The 8,472-nt window shown below is 46.0% G+C and overlaps 1 long non-coding RNA gene across 1 annotated transcript; it reads left to right on the plus strand.

Moving 5' to 3' along the window:
- The first annotated feature begins 2,271 nt into the window (after nucleotides 1–2,271).
- LOC133373353 (uncharacterized) lies at nucleotides 2,272–8,267 on the plus strand. The gene is made up of 4 exons (XR_009759663.1): nucleotides 2,272–2,955; nucleotides 4,719–4,855; nucleotides 5,630–6,819; nucleotides 7,786–8,267. It is a non-coding gene; the product is annotated as an uncharacterized LOC133373353 (long non-coding RNA).
- Nucleotides 8,268–8,472: the final 205 nt, after the last annotated feature.

An 8,472-nucleotide genomic window follows, 5' to 3' on the forward strand; every position in this document is an offset into this window, starting at 1 on the left:
CCCCCCTCGTTTCTGTTCTGAGGAGAGATGGAAAAAGCTTCTCTCTCGGAGCGAGCACAGCAATGGCTGATGTAAGTGCCTTTTTCATCATTGATTTGGAGGGTGGGGGGTACTGACGAGGGTCTTGCCCACACCATTTTGTGATCCTGTTTTGTTTTCTGCTCTTTTAGATGTGGCTGCCATTTTCTGTTATGCCACAGTTTCCCAGCAGCCATTTTGTCGCTGGCACCAATTTCTTAAAATCCCAGATGTGCCCAGTGGCTGGTGCTGGATCTATGCCCATTAAGTGCCTCCAATTATGAGGACCTCTAAATACAAGTTTCAAGTTTTGCATAAACTGGTTCAAACAATAAAAGAAATGGGGAAAACAGACTCTAAAATAAACACTCAGATGTGACAAAAATATACTTAATGGCTACCCAATTGTGCCATACTGTTTTTATAAATGTGTGCAGAAATAACTATCAAAATTTCATTACGAGGAAAGGTTGCAGCATTTGGGGCTTTTTAGTTTAGAGAAAAGGCAAATAAGAGGTGATGTGATAGAAGTGCATAAAATGATGCATGGCATGGAGAATTCGTGGACATCCAACGAAGCTGAATGTTGGAAGATTCAGGCCAGACAAAAGAAAGTCTTCACACAGCAGATAGTTAAACTATGGAATTCACTCCCACAAGAGGCAGTAATGGCCACCAGCTTGGATGGCTTTAAAAGAGGATTCGACAGATTCATGGTGGATAAAGGTATCAATGGCTACTAGCCATGACGGCTATGCTCTGCCTGCACAGTCGGAGACAGTATACTTCTGACTACCAGTTGCTAGAAACCACAGGAGAGGAGAGTGCTCTTGCACTCAGGTCCTGCTTGGGGTTTCCCTTTAGGGCATCTCATCAGTGTGAGAATAGGATGCTGGACTATATGGGTCATTGGCCTGATCAAGCAGGGCTCTCCTTACGTTCATATCAGGCAATGTGTCCATAAACTGTCACACAGCATTGGCAGGTGAGGTCTGGTTCAGGTCCAGTGCAGACTGCAGAGCCTCAGCCCACTTTATTATTTCTATTTTCATGGTAGTTTCTATTAGAATAATACACACTTTTGACAATATTCTGGGGCCTCTTAAACTTCACATAACGTAGGGCCTCAGCATGTCTTAGCATGGCCTTGCTGGTGTTGGCCCGCAAAGGTGAGCAACCCATGATGTAAAGCATTACCTATGTTGATGGCACTGTGTGTATATATAATTATTATTGTTTATTCGCTATATATCTTACCCTTCCTTCCAAGGGAGCCCAGGGCGGCAATCACGTTAATAAAAACATTTTTTAAAAAAACATTCTTTAAGCAGTGACAGACCATTCCAAAAAATAGTTACAAACATTGTCCTTCAGCTGTCAAATGCCTGGGTGAACAGGAATGTTTTCAAATTGCTCCTGAAAGGCAATAATGATGGAGACAGATGCATCTCACTGGGGAGGGCATTCCGCAAATACGAAACCATCCTGAAAAGGCCCTGTCATGGGTTAGCACCAGCTAGGCAGCCCCCAGGGGCAGCACCACCAACAAGGCCCCGCTTGCCAATCACAGGATCCAGGTGGGGTCAACATAGGGGACAGCGCTATTTCAGGTACTTGGGTCCTAAGCTATTTAAGGCTTTATATTCAATGGTAAACACCTTGAATTGGGTCCAGTTGGGCTAAGAAATATACACCGAGCAATGTTGTTATTAAGAGGGGCAATGAGATTATTAGGCAACTTCGAATGGTCAGTGCCCTGCCCATGAGCAACACAGGCATTTCAAAACCCCTGTCACGATTTTGCATTCCTGTTGATTTATGGGCACCACAAAGCCACTTTTCTTTTTGAGTCGACGACCATCTTGCCCTTGAAAGCAGCTGTGTTTCCGTCTGTTCAAATAGCGACTTATCTTTAAACTCCGTGCAGTAGTGGGGAGGGGAGAGGAGGCTTGGCTTGTTCTCCAGTATGTCGGAAAGCCAGCTGTTTATAAATATTGAAAGTGTGAGGCTGTTTCTGGCTATGGGGATGGCACGAGACTTCTCTGCCTGCACACCCACTTGCCCCAAGACTTTCCAGGGTCTCTGGACGCTTGACGATTATAGATGCTTTAATCAGTTTTGGTATTCACAGCAAGGTGAGATGGAAGTGGAAATGCAGAGGGGAGGGAGCATAAATCGCTCCAGCCATGATTTGATTTTTATCAGTCTTTTTTTTTTTCTAAATACATTATGATTATTGCAAAGAAGGCACCTTTGTGAAAACACGGCTTTGCTTTCACATCTCTGGGCCACTCATAGGAACGTCAGAAGCTGCCTTTTACTGAGCCAGACCATTGATCCTTCTAGCACACCATTGTCCACACTGACAGACTCTCCTATCTCTACCCGGAGATTAACCCTGGAACCTTCTGCATGCAAGTACCACTAAGCTACAGCCCTTTCCCATACCACCACAGGAAGCTGCTTCATACCAAGTCGGACCCTTCATCCTTCTAGCACGCCATTGTCCACACTGACAGGCAGCAGCTCTTCAGGATTTTAGACGGGGAACTCTCCCAACCCGACCTGCAGATCCTGAGGATGGAGCCTGGCACCCTTCGGCATGCCAAGCGGACTTTCCACACTGTTGCGTTACCAACCTATAGCTGTTGCTAGCTACCCTCCGCTCTCTGTAAAGCAGGAGCGGAGGAACTTTTTTTCTGTCAAGGGCCGCATTCCATCAGGGTAATCTTTTGGCGTCGACATGCTGGCTGGGGATAGAGCCAGTGATTGGTAGAGCCAGAAACAAAAGTCATCTGGCTGGACTAATCTGGAATAAAGGACCTATCTCAGCTGCGGTTCTACCCGGGGACGGGGCTTCGCCAGGTGCCCAAGGACAGCAAGGCAATCCAGACCCTTTGCAGTGCTCAAGGGCTCTGTGGCAGCAGAAAGCACATGGTGAGTAGAAAGGTCACCTGAGAGTTGTGAGTTTTTGCAAAGTGCTCAGATCAGCCTTGTGCTGCTGGTGTTCGTCAACATTTATTTGGACTTAGAGATTGGACACTAGAGGTCAGTAACGGCTTTTGTAAACAGCAAGGAGAATTAGCATGTTGTAGTTAACGGCCAGGAGAGGGTGTAAAGCAGAGGCATGGGGTTACTTGCTTTGTACGTATGTACAAACATATGTACAGCAGCGTTTTTGAGGTACATGGTGCTTCGTGGAGGTATAAAGGCAAAGGAATGTATCCAATGGTGGCACTTAAGTTAGTCACTTAGTGGTACACTTGTTCCATTGATAAAATGTTTTGCACCAGCAGAACGGCGCTGCGCAAGGGAATGAATAAGGAGGTTGCTGGTAACTTTGTAGGCAGTAGACTGTGCAGTCCCTCTGTTGTGCAACATGAAAAAGCGCCCATGCACTAGCAGACAGAGAACACTGGATGCAGCCTAAAGCACGTGTGAGGGAACCTTCGGCCTGCCAGATGCTGCTGAATGACAAATCCCATCATCCCTGGCCATTGTCCGTGCTTGCTGTGGCTGATGGGCGTTGTAGTTCAGCAATAGGTGGTGGGCCAAAAGTTCCCCGTACAGGGCCTAAATTATAGACAAGTCCTTGTACCCAAGTAGCCTATCTCTTGGGAAGAGCAGAAAGGGGATGTAAGCAAGTACAGCCCTGTCTTGTTCCCAGGTATTTTTGCTTGGGGAAAGAGTAGCAGTGGCTCATTTGCCCCCTGTCAACCTAAAATAGGAGGGGGACACACCCTGGTGAAGGGCTCAAGCTGTGACAGGTGGAATGAGTAAGGGTTCTTTAGAGAGAGAGAGACCATCTTTTCCTGCCAGAAAATCATTTTTAAAAATGTAATAGGACAAAAGGGTAGCTCAGGTGTGGGGAACCTTTGACCCTCCAGGTATTTCTGGACTGCCACTCCTGTCAGTCTCAGCGAGCATGGCCAGTGGCTAGGGAGGATGGGAGTTGTGGTTCAGCAACATCTGGACGGCCAAAGGTTCCCCACACCCAGGGTAGCCCATGCCTGGAACGGTATGTGTGAGAGATGGAAAAACAAGAGCAAACAGCATTCTAGTACCTGAGTTGTGAGTTCAGTTCTCACCAGATATGGCAGTGTTTCCCTCCCACCCACTGGTTTTTGTCCCTAGACAAATATCATAGCATATTGGAGTCGGAAGGGTTCTTGGAGGTCATCCATTCCAACCCCCCAGCTCAATCAAGGGTCTGCAATGCAGGATGTAACAACCAGGGCTATACACGCTCACCCTGCAATCTGATTCGAAGCTTGATCCAGTGCTTCAGAGAAGCCCCAGATGGACCTGGAACAATCCGGGGCTGACACCACCCGGATCCAGGCCTTGAACCGAATGGGGGTGGGTGGGTTTAATTAAACATGTGGTTGGGAGGGGGGAAAGAAGGCTGCTTTCTTCTCAGTGCTCAATCACCACGCCACTTGTGACAGCCCTGGGTTGTTCTGGGTGGACCGGATCCACCCTGGGGCAATCCAAAGCTGCCTCAACCTGATCTAGCCGATTCCCAAGTTGACCCGAATCAGCCCAATTTGGTTCAGGATCCAGTGCACAGTCCTAATAACAACAGCATCCCTGAAAGTGCCCGGTCTTTGTTTAAACATCTCCAGCAGATTGGTTCTGTTCTGCGAAACAGTTCATAATGTTAGGAAGTTTCTTCTAATGTCTAGCCAAAATCTTCCCAGGAATTTCCACACCATTGGTTCCAGTTCTGCTCTCTGAAGCAAAAGAAAACAAGTGTTATCCATCTTCTGTACCACAGCCTTTTGGAAATTTGAATACATCGATCATATCTCCCTTTAAATCTTCTCCAGGCTAGAGGGTAAGGACTCTCATAAATATTTTTTCTATATAATGACATTGAGTGTGAGTGTGTGTGTGTGTAAAATCTCATTTGTTAAGTAATCAAAATAATCTATTTGACCCATGTGTTCTCAATGGCGTGTGCATTGCGGAAAGTAGAAGGGAATCATTTTTAATGTGATAAATTTTACAAATGAATGAAAAAGAACCAAATGGGAAGGATGTGTATTCAGGCAAGGAAACGAGGGTTTAATTTCATCCAGGGCTGAGCCAAAAAGCCTGATGACTTAAAAATACTAATTTATATAGCATTTTCCCCTTCAGTGCTCCAAGCCTTTCGCATTACAAGATCTCACTAACCCGTACCTCAGTAGTTTCCAAGCTTATCTCATTGACTCATCTGCTGAGGAATCTGTAAGTTCCTATCATACAATTCCTGAGTGTTGCAGAGGATCCTGGGATGGTCGTTTTACCTTAGGGAACTGCCATATAGCTGCCATCTCTCCTGTGAAACCTCCTGATCTCCTCCTACGATCTCAGACTTTGAGCTGAAATTTATTTTGGGCAGATTCCACTTGTAGAGATTAAACAGACTAAATTTGGTTGAGCTCAGCCAGCCTTCTCTTTACGGTTATCAGCAGGCCCGCAGGCAGTAGAGAATGAAGCTGGCCTTATGATAAATGGCTACATTTTCCGATTCCCTGGAATGTACTTGAAGATTGTGGCTGAGAGCTGATCTTTGGCACACCATGATAAATGTCTCTTTGCTAAACCATACTATGTACTTTTCTAGAAATGGCGAGGCATAGCCCGGCGACGAGCTAACCAAGCGAGCCTGTTTGTTCCTGTTGCCAACGTTCCTTTGGTTTGGTTTGTGTGAGTGATGGCGATGCACCGGCATTTCAGTTTCGCTCTTCCTCCTTTCCACCACACTGTGCTACGGCCCAAGGATTAGGCTGGGATGGATTGCAGCTACCAGCGGGTTGAGCTCTTGAACTTGATGGCCAAGAAAAGGAAAACAAAAAAATTATATATCCTTAAGTGTGGGATTAAAGCATAAAGCTTAAGGGAGCTTGAAAACTCAAAAGCAAGGGTTTGGAACCAAAAAACGAAACCGAGCTGTTGCGTAATGACAAAGACGGGACTCTGTGACCACATCCACAACTTATGTTTAAAGCACTACAATACTACTGTAACAGTCTGGGCTTCCTCCCCAAGAATCCTGGGAACTGTAGTTTATGGCCACTGAGGCTTCTTATGAGACCCTGATTCCCTTCACAGAACTATAATGCAGAGAGGTTTAAAATCAACCCCTTTCCCCAGGGAACTCTGAGAATTGTAGCTCTATGAGAGGAATAGGGGCCTCCTAACAACTCTCAGTACCCTTAAAGAACGATAGTTCCCAGGATTCTTTGGGAGAAGCCATGACTGTTTTAAGTGATATCATAGTATGGGGCCTGGGTGTTGAATGCATGGTCTGTATGCAGGGCCAGCCCCGGCATCAGGCAGAGTGATGCAGCCATCTCAGGCAGCCGAAGTTGGGAAGGCATGAAACAGCGATGAGGTGATGGAGAACAGAACTGGGTTTACTGCTGTAGCCGTTAAGATAGCCTACTGCCCACAGATGCGGTGGAAGATGCTGTTAGGTCACCAGAGCTGAAGTAAGATTCAAGTACCGGTTCGGATGGTTTCAGTTCTTAGAACAATATGTGTGTATGTGTGTCATTTTGTCCTTCACCTCAGCAAAAATGTCTTGGACCATCTCTCTCTCTCTCTCTGTGTGTGATGCGACTGCGAGATGTACATGTGAGCATGCACATGACGGACAGGATGGGGTGCTGCCACATCCACATGCCTTTTACCAAACCTACCACTGGCATACAGCCCTCAGAAGGTTGGCCAAGAAGGAATGAGCTCTCAGGCCGAAAAAGGCTCCTCATCATCCCTGCCATAAACGATATAGCCCAGAAGATGGTCTTGAAGGTACATGATGCAGTTTGGTTACTGATGCCAAGTGGGTTTTAGGGTAGGGGGGACCTGTTGGAGATTAGCCCGACAGAGCACAGAGCCTTCAGCAATATTTTGAAAGTGACTTTTTTTTAGAAAAAGAGCCAGTGTGGCTTTGTGGTTCGTGTGCCAAAATAGGTTTTTTTGGGGGGGACCCACACTCAAATCCCAGCTGTACCAGGAAGGGTAAGACCACAGCTCAATAGCAGAGCATCTCGTTTGCGTGCAGAAGGTTCCAGCTTCAATCCCCAGCACCTCCAGTTGAAAAAAGAAAAAGCTGATGGGTACAAATGTGGGAGAAATCTAATTCAGCTCACATTTAAAGGCAAATCTATCTCATTTGCGTCTTCCAAAACAATAGATGAACCGAATCATGGTAATCTTTTGAAATTTGCACTTCCTATGTTTGCAATGCAGTTCTCCAGCTACGTAATGTGTACAAAAATACATATACCAGAATAAAGTGCGCATTGAAATTAATGTTAGTGAAAATGACAAACAAAAATGCATAATACTAGAGAAAATATGCCTTACAAAAATGTGTACATTAGGCAAAATTGCATGCAAAAATGTGTGTATTCACTAACAGGCCAAAAAACCCCTTGCAGTTTAAGAACGTACCTTTAGCCAGCAGATATTTCTATCAAATTTGAAAAAGCAGGGAAACTAGGCAGCTGTAGTGAATGCACCAGGGGAGCAGGAGACCTGACCTCCTCTCTGAGATATTGTACTGCCCTACAAATTTGTAAAAACCCAAACACAATTTGGGTTGGTCTTTCAGTCCAATCCACTTGCTGTGTAGCTTGGAAGAAATTGGCAACGTGCCTCAGCATATGGTGAGTGGTGGCAACACCTGCAATCAGGACTTTTTGTATTTTTTTTGTATGTTTGTTGATGTTGTTCTTACTTTGCTTCTTTCCTGTGTTACTATTGTTTCTACAGAGAATAGGGCGGCGAAAAAGTCTTATTTTTCTGCCACTATTAGATCATCTCTTTGCCGCCCAGCGGAGCTATTTAAGGTGGTACGAGGGCTTTTACATTCTGGCCCTCCTGATACTAAGGAAACATCGGAAGCCCGCTGCAACGAATTTGCGGAGCACTTCCAGGACAAGATTGAATGCATCCGTCGGGACTTGGACTCTGATGTTATGACAGTTGAATCCATTGAAGTGTCCAGAGTGCGGCCTTGTCCTTTATTATTGGATGAGTTTCAGTTGGTGCAGCTCGAGGAAGTGGACAAGGTGCTTGGAATGGTGCGGGCGGCTATGTCTGCCCTTGATCCTTGCCCATCTTGGCTGGTGAAGGCTGGCAGGGCTGTAACCACTGGCTGGGCCAAAGAGGTGATAAATGCTTCCTTGAGAGAGGGAGTAGTCCCTGGCAGTCTCAAGGAGGCAGTAGTGAGACCTCTTTTAAAGAAACCTTATTTGGACCCAGATGTTTTGAACAACTATAGACCAGTGGCAAATGTCCCTTTTTTAGGCAAGGTTTTGGAGCGGGTCGTTGCCACCCAGCTCCAGGCGCTTTTGGATGAAACCGATTATCTGGATCCGTTTCAATCCGGTTTTAGGTCTGGTTTTGGCACTGAAACAGCCTTGGTCGCCCTGTATGATGACCTCTGTTGGGAGAGGG

This window comes from Rhineura floridana, chromosome 19 (assembly GCF_030035675.1).
Source record: "Rhineura floridana isolate rRhiFlo1 chromosome 19, rRhiFlo1.hap2, whole genome shotgun sequence".
NCBI lineage: Eukaryota > Metazoa > Chordata > Lepidosauria > Squamata > Rhineuridae > Rhineura > Rhineura floridana.